The following is a 25,069-nucleotide window of genomic DNA, read 5'->3' as shown; positions in this document are numbered from 1 at the left end:
GATCGATTGACGGTTCGTGCTGGTCAACCGTCAATCGGGACTGAAGCTGGGCTTTTGGGGCATCGATCCACGGACACGAACTACGGTCCGTAAGTCCGACCGTGGGTCAACACTTAGCCAAATTTTCTGACTGAGTCTGGGAGGGGTTGCAGTGGTGAACCACGGACCACCAGCACGGGCCGTGGTCTGACCTACGGTCCGTGGATGGTGACCGTAAGTTGCACCTTCAACTTCTCGAAATCTGTATTTTTGGTCTGTTTCGAATACGGGGTGTTACAACTTAAATGTAAAAAAACATTTAGAAACTTCTTTGGGAACACTTAGTTCCCTAATAGCTTTTGAGAAATGAACTCGACTTTAAACTCTTGACTTAACTTGAAACTTGAGACTCTTATTCGACTTGAAACTTGAGACTCTTACTCTTTTCTTGGTTTGCAACTTGAACCTTAAAACGACGTAAAAACGTTCAATAACGACTCTTGAAAAGCTTGAAAGACTTGCTTGGACTTACTTCCTAACTTTGCTTGACTTGACTCTAACTTCACTTTAACTTGATACTAACTCGCCTTGAATTGGATTATGGATTCAAGGTATATAATCACATGTTACGGATGAGTTCTTGAATTTTAGAAGTATCTTGGAGTGTTGGAAATAACTAGGAAACATAGGTACAATACCTAGGAACATGCATAAGAAAGTGGGGAATGAATGGTGGAACTTGGCGTCCTTGGCGCTCTGCAAGGCGCGGAGCGCCAGCCCCAAAACTTCAGAGGGGGCCTGCTGGCGCTCTGGCAGGCGCGACGCGCCAACCCCCTGCCCAGAAACTCGACTTTTCTCCCTTGTTTTGCCAACTCTAAACCACCCTTACTTCAAGGGTTTCAACCCCAAACACTAAGGATCATCAAATCCCTCAACATACCATGGATTACAACTCAAAACACAACCGGAAACAAGTCCCAAATCAACAAGAATTTCAACAACACAATCAACAACATTACCAACACAACCCAACAACTTCAACAACATAACCAATCTTTTCTCAAAAAATAAAAATGGGCTTGGTGTGTGGGGGAAAGGATCAACCCACACTATGAACTCACATACCTTAATAGGGATCACCCCCGACAATACCACGACGATCTTTGATGGAAGTTCCTTGATCTCCTCTTCTTCTTCTCTTCTTTCTCTCTTCTCCTCTTCTTCTTCTCTCAAAACCCTCACTCTCACTCCTTTGAAATGGAATAAAAATGATCTAAAAATCAGTCCCACACTACAATATAACCAAAGGAATTGGTTAGGGAAAAGACCAAAATGCCCTTAAAATTTCCGGACGGATTCCCTGTCAACTGCCCAACTTTAAAAGGGCATATCTCACTCATACGAACTCAGCATCGAGCAAACTTGGTGGCGTTGGAAAGATAATTCCACGAACTTTGCAACCATAACTGGAACTCCACCTAAATCATCCTGATATAGAATTTATGGCTGTTCAAAGTTGGCCAAAAACTCACCTTTCCCATACTTGGCCAAAATTTTCCAGATTTTTAAAATTCAATCCAAAATGAAAATTTCATATTCTTAAGCCTCTTCTTAGCCATTTCAAATTGTCGGATGTTACATATGAACTCGTGTCCCCAACTCGGTGCTCAAGACTACTCCCAAAAATATACGTTGGCTCATAAGTGCTTTAAACACATCTTTCTTTAACTTGAGATAATTACTCAAAATTTAGCCCAAAGGCTCTTTTGGAATCGATGTTCCTTTCTTACTCAAATGTAAAAACATTTAGAAACTTCTTTGGGAAATACATAGTTCCCTAATAACTTTTGAGAAATGAACTCAACTTTAAACTCTTGACTCAACTTGAAACTTGAGACCTCTTTCTTAGCTTGAAACTCTAAGCTCTTTACTCTTTACTAGACTTGCGACTTGAGCCTTAGAATGAGGTGAAAACGTTTAATAAGGACTCTTGAACAACTTTGAAGACTTGCTTGAAATTCCCTTTTACTTGACTTGAAACTTGAGTCTTAAAAATGAAGTTAAAACATTTACTAAAGACTCTTGAACAACTTTAAAAAAAACATGCTTGACTTGCTTAACTTCTAAGCTTGGCTCTAACTTCACTTGACTTTGATCCTAACTTGCCTTGAATTGGATTATGGATTCAAGGTATATGATCACATGTTTATGGATGAGTTCTTGACGTTTAGACGTACTTTGGAGTGTTGAAAACAACTATAAAACATAGGTACAATGCCAAGGAACATGTATGAAAAATGGGGGAATGAAAGGTAAAGGGAAGGATTGGCGTCCTTGGAGCTCTAAGAGGCGCGGGGCGCCAGCCCTCAAACTTCAGAAGGACTGCTGGGCGCTCTGCCAGGTGCTCTGCCCCAAGGGGAAAGTTCAGTGTTCCTTTTTGGGGTGCGCTGGCTTGCACGACAGCCCAGCCCTTTTCCCCCAAAAATCCGACTTTTCCCCTTGTTTCTTTACAACTCTAACAACCGGAAACATGTCCCAAATCACAAGAACTTCAACACAATCACAACCAACAACTTCATCAAATACAACCAACAACTTCAACAAACATAATCAATCTTTCTTTCTTTTTTCGAAATTAAACGAGTTTGGCGTGTGGGGGAAAGAACCAACCAACACTATGAACTCACATACCTAGTAGGGATCACCCCCGACGATATCCACGATGATCTCCTTGATTGCTCTTCTCTTTCTCCTCTTCCTTCTCTTCTTTCTCTCTTCTCTCCCAAGCCCTAGCTCTTTACTCTTTAAAAAAAATGAGACAAACTGATCTAAAATCAGTCTAACACTTTAATATAACCAAAACAATTGATTAGTGAAAAGACCAAAATGCCCTTAAAATTTCCGGACGGATTTCCCTGCCAACTGCCCAACTTCCAAAGGGCATAACTCACTTATACGAACTCGGAATCGAGAAAACTCGGTGGCGTTGGAAAGATTATTCCATGAGCTTCGCAAACATAACTGGGACTACTCCTAAATCATCCTGATCTAGGAGTTATGACTGCTCAAAGTTGGACAGAAACTCACTTTTTTCCCACACTTAACCAAATTTTCCAGATTCTGAATTTAGCCAAATTTCCAGATTCTGAACTTAGCCAAATTTCCAAAAAAATGATAAATTCCAATTCTAAGCCTTTTCATAGATATTTCAAATTGCCGGATGTTACAATGTCCACCTCTAAAACCAGCCGTCAAGGTACACCCTAGCTCCGCCCAGGTGGATAGCCTAACTATTGCATTATATATTAAAGATAAGCCTCAAATACTCCTCTTTTATAAAAAAAAAAATTTTAATCTTGAAAATTGAAAAAAAAAAATCATGTTTAAAAGAAGAAATTTTCCTCCTCTACACTAGAGTAGGAAAAAAGAAGTACACTTCAAATATAAATGAGTTATATTAAAATATTAAGAGCCAGAAAAGCACAAGTTAGACAAACGTTATACGTATAAACTAGATGTATATCATAGTTTTGAGCTCATAAAAAGATTGATGAAATTATTAAATAAGAAACAATAATACTTTGCAAATAAATAAATATTATAGGGGGTAAAGTGTAGTTATCCGAAATAAATAAAAATTGATCAAGCAATAAACGTTAGTATCACACCGACCTCGTCCTTTGACGGACTCGTTCAACAATATATAGAACTCCTACATAGAATCTTTAAATGGCTTGCTGCCTAACATTTCTTCAATTTCTAAAAAGTGTTTCTCTCACATTTTAAATTATTATAATTTTCTGTATAAATAGTGATACCAATAGCAAAAGACTAAGCACAAAACACTCAAAACCCAAAATTTGAATAAATTTTCAGATTTTACAAAGTATTATCACAATATAGCAACAATGACTTCATTGGCTGGAAATGTAAACCATGAAAATGGATTTTTTCGTCTAGAGGCTAATTTTTCTCCTAGTCTATGGGGGAATATTTTTAGCAATTCTACTCGGAATAATCAGGTTAATATATGCATACAATCAAGTCTCTTTATAACGACATATGTTGTCTTGATATTTCTTGATTGCATACAGTATAAATGATTAAATATTGTTATTATAGACGACTCTGACTGTGTATGCTTGTTTATTTGTCTTTATAGATATCCAAAAAAGTTATAGAGGAGATTGAGGGTTTGAAAGAAGAAGTGAAACACATGATAATAAGTACTACTACTACTAGCAATGACATTGAACAAAAAATACATTTGATTGACACTCTTGAACGTCTTGGTATTTATTATCACTTTGAGAAGGAGATTGAAGATCAACTAAGCAAGATGTTTGATCAAAATGTCATTCATGAAGAAGATGATTTATACAAGATTGCATTATATTTTCGATTGTTTAGACAACATGGATATCCAATCTCTTCTGATATGTTTCTATACTGAACGTCTTACGTTTTGTCAGCCTGAAGATACTCTTAATATCATCACGCCTTTTTTGTCTTTCCAATTATCAATATAAGGATTAGACTTTGTTCACACATCCAACAGTAACTCTGACATAACGATATATACTTTGTGAATTAGATTATTTCAACCAATTCAAGGACAACAATGGAGAATTCAAGAAAACTCTAGTTACAAATGCAAAGGGCTTGTTAAGTTTGTATGAAGCAACACATGTTAGAAAACATGGTGATGACATATTAGAAGATGCACTTATTTTTGCAAAATTCCATCTTGAGAGGATAACACATACATTATGGGATTCTACTCTTGAAAAACAAGTAACACATGCCCTTATGCAATCTCTTCATAGAGGAATCCCAAGAGCTGAGGCACATTTTAACATTTCAATATATGAAGAATGTGAATCAAGAAATGAAAAGCTACTAAGGCTTGCCAAATTAGATTACAATTTGTTACAAGTGCTACACAAGGAAGAGCTTAGTGAACTCACACGGTAAGTTGTTTTAATTTGTTTGTCCTACTTTTCTTTTTAGTCTGTTTTAAAAAATATATTAATTAATTCTTTCGTGTTTTTAACAACTCTTTAATTTCAAATTTCCACGTGACATGTTTAAGATCACAAGATTAAAGAACGTATATTTTGGTTCATTTGACATATTTTTATATTAAAATCAGAAGATTCAAAAGTCTTTTTGACTTTCATATATAAACTTTATGTCAAGTTAAAACAGGACAAATAAATTGAAACTTATTATGTATTAAGTTAACTAAACATTACTCTTGTTTATTGTGAAGGTGGTGGAAAGATTTGGATTTTGCATCAAAACTTTCATATGTGAGAGATAGAATGGTGGAATGTTTTTTTTGGGCAGTTGGTGTGTACTTTGAACCACAACACTCTCAAGCTAGAGTTATGCTTGCAAAATGCATAGCTATGATTTCAGTAATTGACGACACATATGACTCTTATGGAACTCTTGATGAACTAATTATATTCACAGAAGCTGTGGACCGGTATGTCACATAAATTAAGGCAAATAAAAAAAGTATATCAGATAATTGATATATGGAGAGTGTATATCTACAATCAATTAACCTTTTTTTGTATGATTATAGGTGGGATATAAGTGAAGTTGATGGACTTCCAAACTATATGAAACCGATATATGCATCTCTTCTCGATCTCTTCAACGAGTATGAAATCGAAATCGAATTAGAACAAGATAGATTCAATGGAGTTCATTATGTCAAAGAGGCAGTATGTCAATTAATTAAAAACACTAATATTATTTTCTTTTGATTTTATGAATTTTTCAACTATATTTTAATAAATGTTATAAAAAAAATTCTTGAATAGATGAAAGAAATTGTGAAGAGTTACTATATTGAAGCAGAATGGTTTCTTGAAGGAAAAATTCCATCATTTAAAGAGTATTTGGGTAATGCATTGGTTACTGGAACTTATTAGCTACTTGCACCAACATCATTATTGGGCATGAAATCAACATCAAAGAAAACATTTGATTGGATGATGAATAAACCAAAAATTCTTGTGGCTTCTGCAATAATTGGTAGAGTTATTGATGATATAGCTACTTATAAGGTATTGTCATATACTCTCTAATTACTTGACCACTTTTTCTTTTATAGTTGTCTCTAATTACTTGTCCATTTTGACAAATCAAGAAAGGACAAAATAATTTTACCTATTATACCCTTAATTAATTACTTTGAAAAAGGTATAATTTCTTAAAAATCTTAAATTTTAATCCATCCACTTCATAATTAATAGGGGTAAAATGATATGTCAATAATTGCTTTCTTAATAGGTGTGTCAATTCAAAAGTTGATAAATAATTAAGGACAGAGGGAGTACAATTTTTGCATATGTGTTTGCCAACATTATAAACATTCACTTCTAAAAATTGGATCAAAATCGAGGGTCAAAATAGATGAACAGAGTCATTTTCTTTTTTTAAAAAATGACAAACTGTGCATCATAGATTTTTTCTTCGTTGCTTTCATGAAATTGACGGACATGGATGGTTATTCGTCGGTTTTAACCGACATATAAACGACTTTGTTGGTTGGTTTTTGTTGGTTTCGTTGCTTTTATGAAATCGATGGACAAGGACGGTTATTTGTCGGTTGGTTATGAAAAAACGACAGACGTGGTCAGTCTTTTAGAAATATACATAAAAAATGTAGCTACTTGGAATCAAATTCAAGTATTTTTTATAATTTTGAACAATTCTACCTCTTGACCACACGTGATCTTTAATAAAATATTTTCATAGTTTTTATTTATAATCTTCAACTTCAATTTTACACTTCAGAAATTGATCCTATCCTTCGTTTTTTGTAAAATAAGAAAATACTAAAAATCGAGAGATTGCGTCAATTTTTAAAAAAATATATATTTTTGCGCGAAAAGAAACTCGATAGATACCCATGGTTATCTATTTTTTTTTAAGAAATAAAAATAAAAGCTGATCAACAAAATCGATTTTTCCTTAATTATTTGGACCTACCCTATAATGGATTTTTTTTCATTATTTTTATTAGTGATTTTTATAACATTCTCATGATGAATTATATATATATATTTTTTCTTATAGATTGAGAAAGAAAAAGGACAACTTGTTACAGGAATAGAATGTTATATGCAAGAAAATAATTTATGTGTAGAAGAAGCAAGTGCACAACTTTCTGAAATAGCTAAAAGTGCATGGAAGGATTTGAACAAAGAGTGCATTAAGTCTACTGATTCTATGCCAACTGATATCTTGATGCGCGTTGTGAACCTAACACGTCTGATTGATGTCGTTTACAAGAACAATCAAGATGGATATAGTGATCCAAAAAATAATGTGAAATTTATGATCGAAGCTTTACTCATCAATCCCATCAATCTTCAAGTCAATCAACATGGAAAATGGTCAATGAAATAAGTCGATGTATATGCTTTATTCAATAATTTTCACTAATAAGTGATTTGTAATCCGTTATATTTTATTTATCAATTAAATTTAAAATTTTAATTATTTTATTTGTGTGTCTAATATATATCCTACACATTGTGATTTGTTTGGAATTTTTCTTTGGATGAAACATTGAGCAACTTCCAAAAAACTATAGTCTATACTCACCGTTTTAATTTATGTGACTTTTCAATTTTTGAGAGTCAAACAGTTTAAATTTTGATCAGAAATTTGCGCATGAAATTTTCAATTTTTTTGAAATGAAATTTATATATTAGTAACTATGTAAAAATTATTATAATTCAAAATAATTAAAAAATATATGAAAGATTTACGAAAGAAATCTCAAAATTTAAAAAGTGTCACATAAATTGAGACCGAAAGAGTATAATTCTTGAATATACAAACTATATAAAGCCAACCCGTTTACCCATTTTTTTATCAACCATGATTGTAAACGTAGCACTGTCGTCCTCCTCCATCAATTCTCCGGCAAATTTTCCGATTAACCGGAGGCTCAATGTCGCTGGACTTCCGAACCCTTTTCTTCTCCACTACCGGAAAATTAACGGGTCCATGTTTCCTTCTTTTCTTTGCCGGAAAATTACAGGTGGTGGGAGAATCGTAGCTGCGGTGGACATGGATAAAGCAGAGAAAATGACGGGTCCGGTGAGAATAGTGGGGATTGTTGGAGAGGGTAGTGTTAGCCCTCTCAAGTCTACTCCTTGGCTTGACGTCGTGCTTCACACTAAGAGTATTTTGCAACTCCGATTACTTTCTTCAACTCAAAATTTATATACAGAGTTAAGCATTTTCTAGAAATCGATTACTCCTTTCATCCCAATTTCATGTGAAGGTGTTTAACTGGACACAGGGTAAAGATAAATACTTTTAAAATTTGTGGTTGTAAATCATCATATTGAAGATAAATTGCGTATTTTAAAGTTAAGTTGTTACTAAATATAGAAACACAATATCATTCCTTTAGTGGAAAAGGGTCAATTTGCACCTTTACTCTCATAAAAAGGTTATATTTACGGCTCGTAATAGTTTTTTTTTGATATATTTGTCCTTGTAATTCAATTTTGGATACATGTTTGTCCTTGACGGTTAAGTCTCAGTGCAAATGCATTACTTTTGGAGAATCCGACATGCAGCCTGACATTTTTTATGAGTTCGAGCAAAATAGGTTAGAACAAGGGTGTTTAGCATTTCTACTTGTTCTTTCCGATATTCTTATTGGAAAGTAAACTAGGAATCTTTCACAATTTGAAGTTGGTCTTTTGAGTAAAATAGAAACAAGAAACTATACAAAGGGACAAAAATATGTTGCTCATACTATTAGTTGATAGACTGCTGAAATTCTGTTTTGCTGCTTCATCATCCTGTAAATTTGATGATGAGCAATATCTGCTGCTGGTTGAGCTACTAACAGGAATGAAATTATGAGATTCTCAAAATAACTAGATAATCTGGCAAACGGAAACATTCTAGTTACGAGAGAAAAAGAAAGGGAAAAGCAATATGTAGAGGAAAAAGGAAGAAATATAATGTGCATGAACAACTTTTATATTGTGGAAAAGATGCATTTTTTCTTTCAGAGAACTTCTATATTGTGGAAAAACTGGATGACCAATCACTTATGTAAACTGTCTGGCCTCATATGCTTTATGCTAGAAACGTTCTTAGTATGAAAGAGGTCTTGATGCTCATTGAAATATTCACCCAACATTACAGTAACGAGGCTTGTTTTTTTGTGAGAACATTGCTTCCCATCACAGTTATGAGAATATACATATTAATTGTACTTTGCCTCCTTTTATAAATGCAAGGCAGAGAGACTGAAATGGGTTGATGGAGAATTTGAAATGATTGTCTTTTCTGACAACTTTGTGAAATCTGAAGATGAAATTGTCAAGCACGTCAGCAATGAGCTGGATCGTGCTGACATTTTGGTGGTCGTTGCTGTCAGAAAGGAAGGATCAGTCAACTGGATACAGTCTAACAACCAGAATGTCCCAAACATCATATGCTTTGATTCCTCTTTGGCACTGAGAAACAAGCTAGGTGGAAGTTTTGTTGAAACTAAAAAGAGGGGAGATATATTTAGCAGTTCACTTTCATTCTCTCAATCTAAAAAACTGGATGAATCAGTGGAGATAACCCGAACAGTGTTTGACGCTTGGGAAAGGCATAATTCTGATGACATACGGTTCTGCTTATTAGTTATAATTAATGCTTATATAACACCGGTTTTCAACGCTGAAGAACCTTAGAGCAAAAGGATTCTCCACCTTGAACTGCATGGTGACAAATTGCGGGTCTCAGATATTGAACTGTCTACTGGATCCTAACTGTAGGAAGGCACTTCAATGCTTGAACAACTGCAGCCCTGTAGATCATGTATGTAATTTCGCTGTATTGCTTCATATGAGAGAAAATATCTGGAAGAGTTCTCTCTCTTTGTACTACAGAAGAATAATTGTCTTGAACTTGATGCAAAGATCCCTGAAAAGCCTTATGTGACTCCAATGGCAGAGTTTCGAGGGGAGAAATTGTCTACTGAAATTGCTGAAGACCTCTTTGTTGGTTGGTTAGGGACATTGGAATGGAGTTGGCGCGTTGTAGCAGGGCAGAATCCAGCTTATGATCAATTTCCATGCCAGTACCAATTATTCTATCGGGGAAAAGCTAGAGGATCATTCTGGTATGAACCAGTTTTCCAGGTAAAAACACTTGAAGGAGACCTAGTCTGGAGAAGGCGTAAGTATAGAGTGAAAAGAGGAAAAGCTACAGGAACATTTCACTTCAGTGTATTGGATAATGGAGTCGTTTCTAACGAGTTCTGGACAATTGTGGATGTTTCTGATGATTTGAGCTGGGGTCTGTTCCACTATCATGGAGTTGCACGAGTGGCGGGGCAATCATATACTGGGGTGGTACTTGTCAGCCCAGATGGACAATATCCAGTTGAGAAGGAAAAACAAAGGTTGATATCTGCATTGGATAGATGTGGTATCAAAGCATGTGAAAATGCACCATTGGGGATTCCAGATGGCTCAAGTCTGCATTCTAAAATTCAAGTCAATGAGCAGACACATTCTTCAGTCTAGGAGCCTGCATTTTTTTGTTAAAAATAAATGTGTTATGTATAGTTTATTGATAGGTCAATCATGTTGTAACATCCTGTTGTAAAATTATAGTGTTCTCAATGCCAAGTGCTACCATTTACATAAATTTGAGGGGTACACCACGCGATTATCCTTCGATTTTACCTTCTTTTCTTTTACTTTTCCTTCTTGTGATGAAGTACTTTTCAAAAAGAATGGAAGGCTAATTCTTCAATTATGCCTGTTTTAGGAGTCCCCAACTATATGCCAAGAAGATGAGAACAAATATATATAGAGTGTGATACAACACAAAAATCTTGTTTACTAAATGAACTTGAGTGAACTGCAATATACAGGAGAGTTTTGTTAGACAAATCTCTAAAAGAAGAAAAAAGAGTGAAGGGAAAAAATCAAAATCAAATGGCTAATCTACATATTTGACAAAGTTTGGAACTATTTTTCTAATGTGATTAAAACTGAATATGGTTAATAACTTAGGTAGCATCTCCTCAACTTCAAGACAATCGAAGCATTTTATTGCTATGGGGCCGTAAAATTGTTAGCAATGATTCCTCCTCATCGAGTAATCTTGGATGTTCTTTCCAAAAGCTCGTCTCAATTATGTTACAGTGTTCAACAACTACTCTGTCATTTCCTGTTGGTTCATCCTGGGTTCAGAAGCAAAAAGTAAAAGTGAATACCCACTCCATCAGTTTGATCTATAATAGAAGTAAAAAACAATGGCACTTGTGTTGCAAATGAACTTATGTACCAAGTGTAGCTTCTGAATACGAAGAATACAGATGAGACTAGGAACAATTTAGATGAAAACATGCTCATTATGGAGTTAATTATCACATTAATGACAAGAACCAAAAAATACTTGTTAAGGTACTATATTTATGTTGTTTATATTCACGACATAATTTTTTTGAGCACACAGTTTATTATCCATATGGTGGTAGAAGCCTAAAACTAAAGGATACAAGCTTGGTATACAATATCATCAAAAACAACATAAAGTATTTCAAGCAAACATAGCATCTTCAACAGAGAGAGAGAGAGAGATTTACTCTGTCCCGGAAAACAGATGACCCCATCCGAAAGATAATTGGCAACGCATTGTAATCAATGCCAAACTTGGCAAGCAATTCATTTTTTTCTTGAGTTGAGTACCCTGCCGAACAAAAGGGTGGTCATTGGACTATCAAGATTACTCTCAATAGTGAAACCTGCTTGCATATGATCAGAACAGGATGAGAGATATGCACTAACAGGTCAAATAAATGATGACAGTCTAAATTAAGGTGCATAGTTGATTTCTACAGAATCAAATTACAAAAAAATATCCATTTACACTATTATGTGTCACAATAATGTAGATGAGAACTTTATCATTAGTGATTGAGGCTTCAGTGCCGTTAGAGTTCACATAGTATGTCGGCCTATGCTTTTAACATAATCTCATCTTTGTGAAAATCTCAATTTTTATAACTATGTTCCTCCAAGAGATACATGCCCGGAATAGTGTTCAAAAACTAAGTGATAGCTTGAACAGAAATTGTACCTTTACAAAAAACTTAAGTGCTTGCGATGTGCTAGGCTCAAATAAGGATACTGCAAAATCGAGAAGAAACTTAAGAAAAGACTAACTATATGTATTTTCATTCAGCTTTCTGACTATCAGAACTATAAGTCAAAAATCACACCCTTAAACACAAAATGTGTGATGTCAACAAGAATACCGATACTTCCACCACTACAAGCTGCAAGACTATTTTCTTCAAGGTGCACATGGCGTAAATAAGATTATCCAGAAGATTTAGACAGAAAAATAATCCATAGAATCACATATTATAATAGATCATGCTGCTACATCTAAAAACAAGAGACATGCGCTATAAATTAAGGAATGAGATACCACACCTTCAGAGAGCTTTGTGCTTCAGTTCTGCTCTTTCCAGACTTAACGAGCAGCCAGAAACAAGTATTGTACTGATTGTTTATGTGACCTATAAGTCAATATATTGACATAAGATTATTAAAATGATACAATTCATTCTTTAGCTTGCCAGCAAGAAGAATAGGCAATAAAACCCAAATTTCTTCATATAACCAGATTAATTTGCTTGAAATTCTTATATAACAAATAAGATAGGGAGTACTCACAATCAACTTGTCTCCAAGCCAAGTAATCTACGAAGAATCTCAGATGATGGATAGCAAACAGATCGTCCATCAAAATAAGGTGGTTGTTTAAACTCTTTCTCAGGAAAAAACTCTTTCCACTTCATCACATACATGGAAGAGAAAAGAGATACAACAGCGGAGACGATTTCACTGAAATGATGATCATAAGAGCAAGTCAATATAACTACATCAAATATAACCGACAAAAAAGTCAATATAAAAACATTATGTAAACTAGTTGAGGACAGCCCCTCATACAGTTGCCAAAATAGACTCTACCCTGAAAACTTCAACCAAATTAATGAAAAAGCTTTTGAGAAATCGTTGTATGTAGGAGATTTACTACAAATGCAAAATATTCTAGAAGGGAAATTCCACCATTCAGACAAGCAAGCATTTTATAGGACACGTTCAGACAAAACTCGCATTGCGCACAAGAAATGAATTTGCAGGATCTTTTAGCATGTTGTTCAAATTGCACTATGTTCTTGCAGGTTGGCAACTGCAGCTGAGTGGTGTCAAAATAATCTATATGCATCGTGGATTCTAGAAACATGAAGAAGAATTTGCTTTTGACCTTGAATTGGTTCCCTACTAATATGTGGTTTTAGTTAAACAATATACTTACCTAGGAATTTAAGAATGGTGATGAAAGAGTTACCTTGACCACCTCTGATACAATAGAGAATCTTTCTTCAAAACAAAGCTGAAAGAAAAATTGATCTCTCAAGATAAAAGATAATAGGAAAAGGAAAAGGTATGTTATAAGTGAATCAAAGATGTTAAATGAACTAATACATGTATTCATCACTCATCCCCTATGCAAAGATAATATCCTTAAACATCTTCAGCAAAGAAACCGCACAAGAGTTCATAAGTTTCAGTGTCTGTTCATCATTTGGCTTCTGAAAGCCATTATCTTCACAAAACCTACAGTGGATCCCATCAAGATCATGAAACCAGCAAGTCCAAACTAGATTTCAGAAATTACATGCTCAATATTTGACATGACTTTATACTTGTGAAATTACATATATATATTTTATAAACGTGTATGCATATATTACAACCGTGCACTTGTGTCTGACATTTTTTATGGATCCGGAATGTTTTGTACAACTTCACTGTTGTTTTCGGGTCATAATAGAAAATTATCTTGGGAAGTGCTTGGAGTTTTTTCTTTAATCCGGAGGTAGAAATCTAGACTTGATAAAGAAAATAGGGATATAAGAAAAACCATCTCCCACTGAAACATGAATTATATTATCCAGAAAAGGCATATTACCTACAAAACTTTTATGCTTGATGAAAATATGAAGCAAGAATAATGCCACATCATTTTGACATGAAACGTGGGATTTGAAGCAAAAAGAATAATTTAGTCTAAAGAGCATCACATACAAGAAAAAAGGTATCAACTGGAAAAGGGAAAAAGAAAAGACAAGCGCAATTAAAAATCAACAAAGAATGATATCAACACTTCTTGGTAAGTCGAGCAAAAGGTCATTAAAAAGTAAAGAGAAGACCAATTGACAAAAATAAAGGCATAAATTACCTGTGGAAATGACAACCATCAACCCGGACAACAATCCAAGTAGATAACATCAACCTGCTTTCAAATTGGAAAGACCTCAAATACTCGGGTTTAATCTTGTTAATCCCTTCAGCGAGCGAACCAAGTTCCTCGGTAAGGCATGTGTAGTTATTCCAGAACCTTTTTGTTGCTACATTTTCTGAGTGAACTATGATTGCTTTCTTCCTTGGTCTTTTAACAGGAGTGCCATCTTCACAGTATTTCACAATATCGTCCACTTGTGTTAAAATGGATAATATAAATTGTCAAAGTGGACATGAACAGTGGCAGAGCCGAAATTTTCAATAAGGGGTTCAAAATTTGTAGAAATAGAGAGACGAAGTAGCCGACGAGGGTTCGACATCTACCATATAATATATACATAAAAAAATATTTTAACCATGTATAAATAAGATAATTTTCCGCCGAAGGGGGTTCAACCCCCTCAGTATAAGGTGGCTCCTTCCCTGGACATAAAGATGCATGATATGAAGTACCCACGTATAGTGATGAGCAAACTGCATTGCATATACCTCCTTCTCTTCCCTTCCTACCCCTATATGTGGGGGTGAGAGTTCATGGTTTAAGCATAGAGCTTGGGTCAGTCTTTTTGTGATTGAGAGGTAAAATCTAAACATGAAAAGAATATGTCTACTTGCCGCAAAAGAGTCCTTTAATGCACATGCCATTTTTATATCAAAAATATAAGAGTTACACATAACTGCTCCATGAAAAAAGCACAACAATAGGATGACCTTAACAAGGCTCAGACTGTGGAGTTCAATTACTACTACTCTTACCCATTTTTAGGTGTACCATTTAACTGTATGAATACGCTAACATTTTAATTTCAAGTTAAAGAACCTGCTAATTCTGCCCAAAAAAAAACATTTCTCTAAGATTATAGGGCTAGGTTTACTATTTGCAATAAGGAAAGAGAAGAATTTAGAACAAAAAGAGAGTGTGTGCGCGGTCCTTCGGGTAAGTTTGTTAACAAAGATAGACAAAAACAGAAGTGTCTTCTCTCTTTCTCTCTCTCGTTCGAAAAGCTATCAAAACCATTTCTTCTGCCTCAATTTTTTTAATACTTAACCATTCTTCAAAAAAATTCCTAAAACAAATCTTCCAAAAACAGAAAAAGCACACACATCAATTGTTTTCAAAACAGTGTTTTTCATATCCAAATGTCATATTTATCTATCTTTCAAATCTAAAAAACGAAAAAAGGGATAGTGGCACATGCATCACATGCATATACCAATATATACTCTTCTAGGAGAAGGGGGATGAAGGTAACTACCTTTTATCTTGATGGCACAAGACCCTTGACGAAAAATTTGCGGAAGGTCCTTGTAGTTGATACCAAACTGCTGAAAGAGTAATTCATTTTTCTCCTGCTTTTGTCTTCCCTGCTTTTATCAAACAATATTAAGCCTCAAGTCTAGGGTTCTTTGAGTCCAACCATAAATTTGAAAAATGATTGTTTAAATGCCTTCAAAAGTAAGTAGATCCAAAATATACAAATGCAGTTAATCCTACCATGGCCCAAGCTATTATTGCAAAAAATTGGTGAATACAACCATCAATCATTAAGAATTTCATATTTGGAGCAAAAACAAGCAAGATGAAAAAGTATGAGGGTAGAAAAAAAAATTCCCCTAGAGCACCGTTTTGATACAAGAAGAGAACCTAAGGGGAAAGAAGATATAAACAACTAGGGAGGTCATAATTCATCTATAACGATATTGTAAGGAACACATCACATATATGAGAATTGACTGATTGAAAGCATATTAGACAAGGTAGACTCTCCAACAGAAGTGGAAAAAGATTTAAAGATTGGAAAATGCTTTTGTACATTCTTTGAGTACAGATGGAGCACCCGTAGCCTAGTAATCAATGAAGTGGATTGAGAACCATGAGATCTGAGGTTCAAATCCCCGTAGATACAAAAACACTAAGTGATTTCTTCTCATCTGTCCTAGGCTCCTAGCCTTGGTGGGCAGAGTTAATTGGCTAGTGGGAGGTGGCAGGTATCCCGTGGAATTAGTCGAGGTGCACGCAAGTTGTTCCCAGGCACCAGGGTTATCAAAACAAAAAGTACAGATAGAGAAAAAGATATATATCTTGTGACTTGGACCTATAACTTAGAATCTTCAGTCCAATCCAAAATTTGGCTCCAAGTTTACCATTTGTAACACTCCAGATTCGATAAAGGAAAAAAATTTCTAGATTTTCAGAAGTTGCATGTGCCACCGACGGATGCCACATACGGACCGTCAGTCAGCTCCGTCGATGGGCCAGCCAACTTTCAATTTCACACTTTAGATTTCATCCTTCAGTCGCAAACGACGGCCGACCAGCACGGACTGTCATTCGATTCACGGTCCGTAGGTATGATCGTTGGTGAAGGCCAGCAGCCAATTAGGGGGAAATTGATAATTGGGTCAACTTCGAATGGTCATAACTCTTAGCACAAAATGAATTATGTGTCCCATCACCTATGATATGATAGATAATTGAATCCTCTTTCCAACGCCGCTGAGTTTGCTAAAATCTGACCTCCGAGTAAAAAAGTTATGCTCTTTTAGTAAAGGCCTGTCGTGCAGGCTTGACTTACGGACCCATTCTACGGACCGTCATTCAGTCCCGTCCGTCGATCACTCCGACAGCAGTTAAGTCAGGGGTCTTTTGGTCTTTTCCTATTTCGTTATACCCTTAAGCTACGTCGTTTAGACCCTAAATCGTGAGGTTTTAGTCAGTTTAGGTGTAGAAACATAACTAGAACTTACCTAAGTCAAGTCATTAATCAAAACATAGAAAATTAGATGCAAGAAAGGAGAAAAAGGCCAAGAACCCTAGTTCAAGAACGCAGCAAGGTTCCATCAGTTCCAGCCTCGAAATTGAAGGATTTACTCCGTTGGAAATTCGTCACCAGGTATGTGGGATTTCACTAGTGGGTTCCTTTCACCCATTAGGTCCCTAGTTTTCAGTCAGTTTCTTGATTCCATGATTATGAACAGACCTAGGGTTTCTAGAATTTCAACAGATCATCATGAATTAGTTATTTAAATGTTCCAAATCAGATTATCATGTTAATGCTCAGTTTATTGCATGAATTTCAAAACCCTAGCTATGTATTCTTTAGTTCTTGAATTACACATGCTAGGTCAGATATTTCAGTTATTCAGCTATACATGCTCCAATTTTAAATGCCACATTATCAGTATATTTCAGCATAAAATCCTATTTTTGAGTTATAAATCTTGAGAAGCTTTTTTTTTAGACAACACTTGAGTTTTAAATTGAGTTTTTTGAGAAAGTTAAGATGAGTTTTTGAGAAAGAGCTTCTAAAAACATGATTAGTATGACAATCGAGTAGGTCATCAATGTATGAATAGTATGCTATCTAGATATACCATCAATGTTTATGCAGTATGACTTCCCAAGTCATCAATGAGCATAGTATAATATGATTTTGAATTAATTTCTAAGAAGGAGTTTTCAAGTATGAGTATCTACATGTCAATATTTTGAGTTATTCAGTATTTCAATCATAATGTATTCAGTTATACATGCCTCAGTTTATGAATGCATCATTATTAGATTAATTGTTGCATTCTCAGATTGCATGTTCAGTTTTGAGCTAGCCATTATATACAGAAACTCAGTCATAATATGTTAACCACTTAATCTATTGGGAGTAGCATAATACCGAGTTGGACTAGGGTTCAGCGTACCCATATAGTCCCAGAACTACAAGCCACGTAGGTGTAAGTCCCCTATGTGGGCAATATCAGTTAGTGATCACACCATTCATGCCTCTATACCTTTGGCCAGGTATATTGGGTCCTCTCGATGGGGCGTATACATCGGACTCCACATTTAGCTCATGTGGTTTTATTGTCAGTTATTAGTAGCTCCCACAGTTCACTCAGATTCTATTGCATTGACCTCATTTACAGTACAGTCAGTTATAAATTTGGTCTTTGCATTCAGTTAGTTTAGTATTCAGTATCTATATCATGTTCAGATTATGCTCTTGCTTTATTGCTTGTTCAGTTATAAGTTTATTTCAGTGTTATTCTATCCTGCATGCTCAGTACCTTTCAAGTACTGACGCATACTCTGCGCTACATCTACTCGTGATGTAGGTTTAGGGTCTCAGCATCCAGATCACACTTAGATCGATTCCTGATCTTCAGTTCAGCAGCATCAGTGGTGAGTCCTCATTCCTCGAGGACTAGTGACATGTTTATCTTTATTGCTATTAGTCTGTATTTTCAATTTTGCTAGATCTAGTAGGGGCACGTCCCAACATTTCTAGTCAGTTTAGAGGCTTATTTCAAACATAGTTAAATTCAGCTTAGTATTGAGTTAATATTTTCTTTGTATTAAACTCATCAGATTTCATTCATTTCAGATTTGGTATATGGGTATTACCCATCATTTCAGATTTATTTATGATTATAGCTTCCGCACAATTTCTATTAATCAGTTTATCTTTAGTATACTCGTGATCATGCCAGCAGGGTTAGCTTGGGATCACTTGTGGTCCTAGGTCCCGTGTCCGCGTCTCGGGGCATGACACCATTAGTTAGCTTCAAGTTATGTGGTTCATCTAAATCATATATAGCAAGAGTAAAATTTGGAAAAATGAGCTTCATGATCTAAGAAACACTTCTCAACCTGTGCAGTGAAAGTATTGATTTTTTGAAAGGAGTTCAACACATAAATTCCAGGTAACAAACTGTAGACGAGTAATCCATAAGAGATCATAGATATGTATGCAGAGCTATCACTCCAGAAACCATTGTTGGGAGCTTTAATACTTTTTCCTTCACATAATAGCCATTTTCTAAGACCTTCTCTAATAAGCATCTTGCTTTGTGCAAATGAAGTCACTAAATGCATATAACTGCTTACCTTCTGTAGCTACTAGCATATAAAAACCACGTGCTACTATATCTGGCAAGTTCGGCCTGGACCAGGACTGGCACACTTGGTCTTTGGCCCATGGAGATGGTCTGGTTCACGAACCGGATCCTTTCTTAAGAGGTCGATCTGGGCCAGTAAATTCTGAAGAGTTGTGGACCTAACACCAACTCCTGATTCCTAACCACTATGTGATCTGGTAGTGGACCAATCCGAGCTTTTTCTTTTTAACTTCATTCTACTTTTCTTCTTTATATGATTTTTAACATTATATTTATTTAGTATTAACTAAAATTTGAAATCGAAAAAGAATAATATTGAAGAAAAAACCGTAAACATGCATGTCATATTATTGAGGAAACAATTCAATTTTCTACTCTCAAACTTGAGTTAATTATAGCACCTTAAGAATCTCTTTCGCCTCATTTTCTGAATTTCCAGAAAACACCAGCTTCCACAAACAAGTATTGTATTGATTGCTTATATGACCTGTAAAAAGAACCAATATCCTTTAGCATCAGATTTTAAGAACTCAACTCCTCCAGTAACAATTAATTGGAAATATTCAATACGAGAACTCACATTCTGTTTGTCTCCATAGAAGATATGCCTGAAGAACCTCCATTGATACACAGCTGATAACTCGTGAATGGAATGATGGAGGCACACTTAACTCTTTTTTGAGAAAAGAACTCTTTCCATTTGGTTACATATGTAGATGAGAAGAAAGACACAATAATGGATAGTATTTTGCTTTCTAGTCAGCTAAGAACAATCATGAGCAACTTCATCTCAAATGAAGAAACTAAGATTATTTTACATCTCTCTTTTCTTTGTCTTCTTGACTAAATCAAGAGGGACATTTTGTATCTTATAATCTATTTTACTCAACTCCAGATAAGTATCTTGAAAACAAAAAAATATATATGGTGGTCATCTTAGTGAGAAGACAAATGTGTGGACAGCCAAGCTGACCACACCTTAAAGTTTGTGATCAATCTCTATATTTCCCTAATACTGCTTACTATGCATTTCCTCAAGCTAGCTACCACAAGGGCCTATAGGCTATAGCGATTTGGAGCTGATTTTCCTTCTCATTAACAAAATCTCAAAAAATGATTAACAAAAAACAAGAAATATATAACCTAGCTCAACCCCCCAAAGCTAGCTCATAAGGGAAGGATTGATCAAGACCATATAAGGAGACCAAATTCCTTAATGCCCACCGATGTGGGACTCAACACCCCCGCACATCAAGGAATGGACATCGGAGAGTGGACAATATAAGAGAGGGGTCCAACATCGAAAACAATAAATGGGTTAGACCTAACTATGACACCATGATAAAGTAATGGACCTTGGTTCTAACTCAACCCCAAAAGCTAGCTCATGAGGGGAGGATTGCCAAAGTCCATATAAGGAAACCATCAATCCATTCCCCAATCAATGTGGCACTCTAACCCACTTTAACAAAAACATGCTAAAGAAGGGTAATTGAAGGATAGTTCAAACTGGTATAGACATTGGCGGTTAAGAAAGAGATAAAAAGTTGATAAACTATCCAAGAGGCAGTAGCATCCCTGAGCATAATTGAATTACCTTCACTGTTAGAGACTGGTTATATAATATACAATTCCTCAGCAGTCAGCACTAGGACAATGTAACAGTCAAGTTTAAAATAATTACAGATTGTTGGTGTCGGGAATCCAAAAAAAATTAGTTGAGATGATGATCTAAAATCAAAGACAAATTGGACATGATCTAGCAAACCAACTGTTGAGGAAGAGATTTGTATATTGTAGTTAACAGAAAAGATGATTCTAGTTGAATCACGTACAAAGTTATCATGCAATCGTTCAAAGAGTGTTCAAGAAGCATAAGACAAGAAAGTAAACAAGAATTGTTTTATTGCTACTCAAACAAGAGTCAATGCAAGAACAATAATTTTATACCAGCGATATATGAATACTGTCTATGCAAGAACAATAATTTTGTACCATACCAACGATATATGAATACTAACAAGACAAAGTGCATCATTCAAATTACTCGTCCGAAGAGCCAAAAATAATTATTGATAAACACTGATATCAAATTCTTGAGATATGAAATAGGTTACAAACCTTGCTCGCCTCTAGTAAAATGTGGTTTCCTTCTTCAAAACGAAACTGCATAAATCGTTATACCACATTGTCAAGCTTTGCAAGGGGGAAGAAAAAGGGTATAACTGTCTAATAGTAAGAAACGCATCATACCTGTACTCATCAGTAAATCCATACGCAAATATAACATCAGAGAAGTTCTCTAATACCTTAATAGCACAAGCATTCATCAAGTTTAAGGCTTTGTCATCATTCGGCTTCTCAAATCCATGCTTCTCCGAGAAGCTAAACATATACAATGCAAATTAGAAAATTAAATACCACAAAACCCAAAAAGGAGCAAGAGTATATTCACAAGATACCAACACCAATTGACAAGAACTAGCACTTAACCTGAACAGAGACCTATACTTCAATAGAATTTTAACTGGATATCTCTAAATTTCAACACCTTTACCTTAATTTGCAGAAAGATAAGAAGACAAAAAATAAAGGCACATGCAAACCGTAAACATTTAAACATCTACATTACCTGCCAAAGTCGCGGCCCATCAATTTGAACAACAATGATATTTGGGTACATTACTTCGTCTTCCACCTCAAAACATTTTCACGTATTCATACTTGCTGTTCGCCATTCCCAAATGCCGCTACAACCTGATTGAAACAAAAGATTTATGTGAAGTTATAAATGTCACAAAAACCTATTTTTTCTCATTGGAATTTCAACAAACCTGTTTGGGCCACTTTTTAGGCTAGAAAAATAGAGAATAATAAAAATTTATAATGTAGGGAGAAATACAATCATGGTATTAACTATAATTTTATATTGTGTTTCTTTATCCCATATATGACCAATACGCTTTGCCTTTTTTACATTGGTCATAAAAAAACCATAGATTTTTGCACATGAAAGAAAAAACCAAGATAATCTCCCAAAAATATAAAATAGGTACAAATTATTTCCCGCGAAAATCCAAAAAAAAATTAACATATTTTACCAGATCTTTAAAATATCGATTTGGTGTGAGATTTCGGCGACAGTGAGAAGGAAAAAGATGATCAGAAAAGACGACACCCTTAGACCGCTGGGCAATAGAGGTTGCTTATCTATATCTGAGAAACCTGCACTTGTGTCTGACATTTTTTATGGATCCGAAATGTTTTGTACAACTTCATTGTTGTTTTCAGGTCATAATAGAAAATTATCTTGGGAACTGCTTGGAGTTTCTTCTTTAATCCGGAGGTAGAAATCCAAACTTGATAAAGAAAATAGGCATATAAGAAAAACCATCTCCCACTGAAACATGAATTATATTATCCAGAAAAGGCATATTACCTACAAAACTTTTATGCTTGATGAAAATAAGAAGCAAGAATAATGTCACATCATTTTGACATGAAACGCGGGATTTGAAGCAAAAAGAATAATTTAATCTAAAGAGCATCACAGACAAGAGAAAAGGTATCAACTGAAAAAGGGGAAAAGAAAGAGACAAGCGCAATTACATATCAACAAAGAATGATATCAACACTTCTTGGTAAGTCGAGCAAAAGGTCATTAAAAAGTAAAGAGAAGACCAATCGGCAGAAATAAAGGCATAAATTACCTGTGGAAATGACAACCGTCTACCCGGACTACAATCCAAGTAGATAACATCAACCTGCTTTCAAATTGGAAAGACCTCAAATACTCTGGTTTAATCTTGTTAATCCCTTCAGCGAGCGAACCAATTTCCTCGGTAAGGCATGTGTAGTTATTTCAGAATCTTTTTGTTGCTACATTTTCTGAGTGAACTATGAACTATTTCAGAAATTTGAATTTAAATTTTCAAACTTTTTAAAGGGGTGAAATTTATAGTTTTAAAGTTTGAATTTAAATTTTCAAAACTTTTTAAAAGGGGTGAAATTTTAAACGTTTATAGTTTTAAAAGTTTGAAAATTTTGAATTTAAATTTTCAAACTTATAAAGGGTAAAATTTAAACTTTTATAGTTTTAAAGTTTGAATTTAAATTTTCAAAATTTTTAAAGGGTGAAATTTAAACACTGATCATTTCATATAGTACAAGGGCATTTTTTTTATCCTTTTTCCCTTAATACTATTACAATTAATATTCAATAACAATTATGGTTTTTTTTAAAAAAATAAAAATAAAAATTGAAGATGCCCAAATGGGCCTTTTATTAATGATAAACAAAAATCAAATCAAAAAAATACAAAGGCTTCAGCCCAAAAGTGGCCCAAACCCGAAAAAGATATCCTACAATAGAAAAAAGAAAGTGACAAAGGAAAAAAGTTAATCTCTTCAACTCCCCCTACAATTTTCAGCAAAATCGTGGAGCTCCAGTTGTGCACCGGCGATGTGAACTCCCAAAATATAAAATACCTCCGATCCTCAGTAGCACTACAAACACTTCCATGTTCGGCTTGTAATCATCTGGATGTCAAAACTTCTCACTGACATCATGATTCAACACTAACGAAGACTTCTTAAACATGAATGTGACATAGCTGCACTTAAAACAAAGGTGTGAGTCGATTTGAACCCTTTTCCATACCTTTTTCATTTTTCCATTATTTCAACTTACAAATTTTCCTCTCAACAGAATGAACCCCAAAGAAGTTGATACCACTGTTAAAGAGGAAAGTCCATTTTTTTGCAAAAAAATAGGGTGCGACAGAATGACGATTCTGCTGGGGAAACCCCATGTACTTATTATTCACAGTCATACATAATTTAATCCATAATTCTCTATTGAAAAACTATGCCCCTCTATCACACAAACACAAGCCAGTAAAAACTCTACAAAGCCATCCAAAACTTAAGATATGAGTATACATCAGCATATATTTGCACTATCCATCAACAAACCAATTAACATCCTTAAACATGAAAACTTTGAACTAACATACACACTGTTTAGCTCATTTGTTATATCAAATACATTCAAAAGTAATCATAGTTTCAGGCAGCTAATACCCAAGAAAAAGGAAAAACTAAAACTTGTATTACGTTTGAATTCAAAAAACAAAAAAAAATGATAATATGGCAATGTACTTGACACTACCTCGCCGACAGACGGTCGACGGAGGACAGAGGCGAGGACGGCCGACGGTACTATGAGCTCGACGTTTAATGTAAGAACCCAACTTTTAATTAGGCGCGCTAGGGTGGGGGGGTTTGTTATGTGATTATTGTTTTGTTTTTTGATGGGGTGTTGTTATTTTTTAATTCTTACTGCCCGTTTGATCACGAGAATTTTTAAGAAAAAATTCATTGAAAATTAATGCTGGATGGTAAAAAAATTTATAAAATTTTTAGTTGTATTTAAAATTTGAAAAAAGAAATACGAAAGAAAATTTGAGCCATTTTAAGAACATATGTGGATCAATAGTAATTTTAATTTAACATTAGTTAAAACATATAGGAGTATAAACCAATAGTATAACAAAGGACAATATTAAACCTTTTTCAGTTATGAAAAGACAAATATGACCCTTTTTCCTATACTGATTATTTCATAATTAACTATCATATTATTTAATTTGGCTACTTATTTGATTTATTAAATGTTGTAAATTAATGTTAAGATATAAAAATTGTGTTTGCTTGGTTAATGGTGTGTGTAAGCTGTCAATTAGGAGATATTTTAGAACGTGACATATAATTGAAATTTCATGTGTTTTTATTTTCAACAAGAATTACACTTGATATCTATG

The 25,069-nt window shown here is 34.7% G+C and overlaps 3 pseudogenes; 2 read left to right on the top strand and 1 right to left on the bottom strand.

Annotated features, from left to right (window-relative positions):
- Positions 1-3,887: 3,887 nt before the first annotated feature.
- Positions 3,888-7,407, top strand: LOC102589551 (vetispiradiene synthase 2-like; annotated as a pseudogene).
- Positions 7,408-7,884: 477 nt separating this feature from the next.
- On the top strand, positions 7,885-10,456 carry LOC102589224 (uncharacterized; annotated as a pseudogene).
- Positions 10,457-10,846: 390 nt separating this feature from the next.
- LOC102588899 (tRNA(His) guanylyltransferase 1-like) lies at positions 10,847-20,277 on the bottom strand (annotated as a pseudogene).
- Between the last annotated feature and the right edge of the window lie 4,792 nt (positions 20,278-25,069).

The sequence above is a fragment of the Solanum tuberosum genome, unplaced genomic scaffold (genome assembly GCF_000226075.1).
Source record: "Solanum tuberosum cultivar DM 1-3 516 R44 unplaced genomic scaffold, SolTub_3.0 scf00830, whole genome shotgun sequence".
Lineage (NCBI taxonomy): Eukaryota > Viridiplantae > Streptophyta > Magnoliopsida > Solanales > Solanaceae > Solanum > Solanum tuberosum.
The sequence above is the reverse complement of the archived record's forward strand: the minus strand, read 5'-3'. Positions and strand labels throughout refer to the sequence as shown.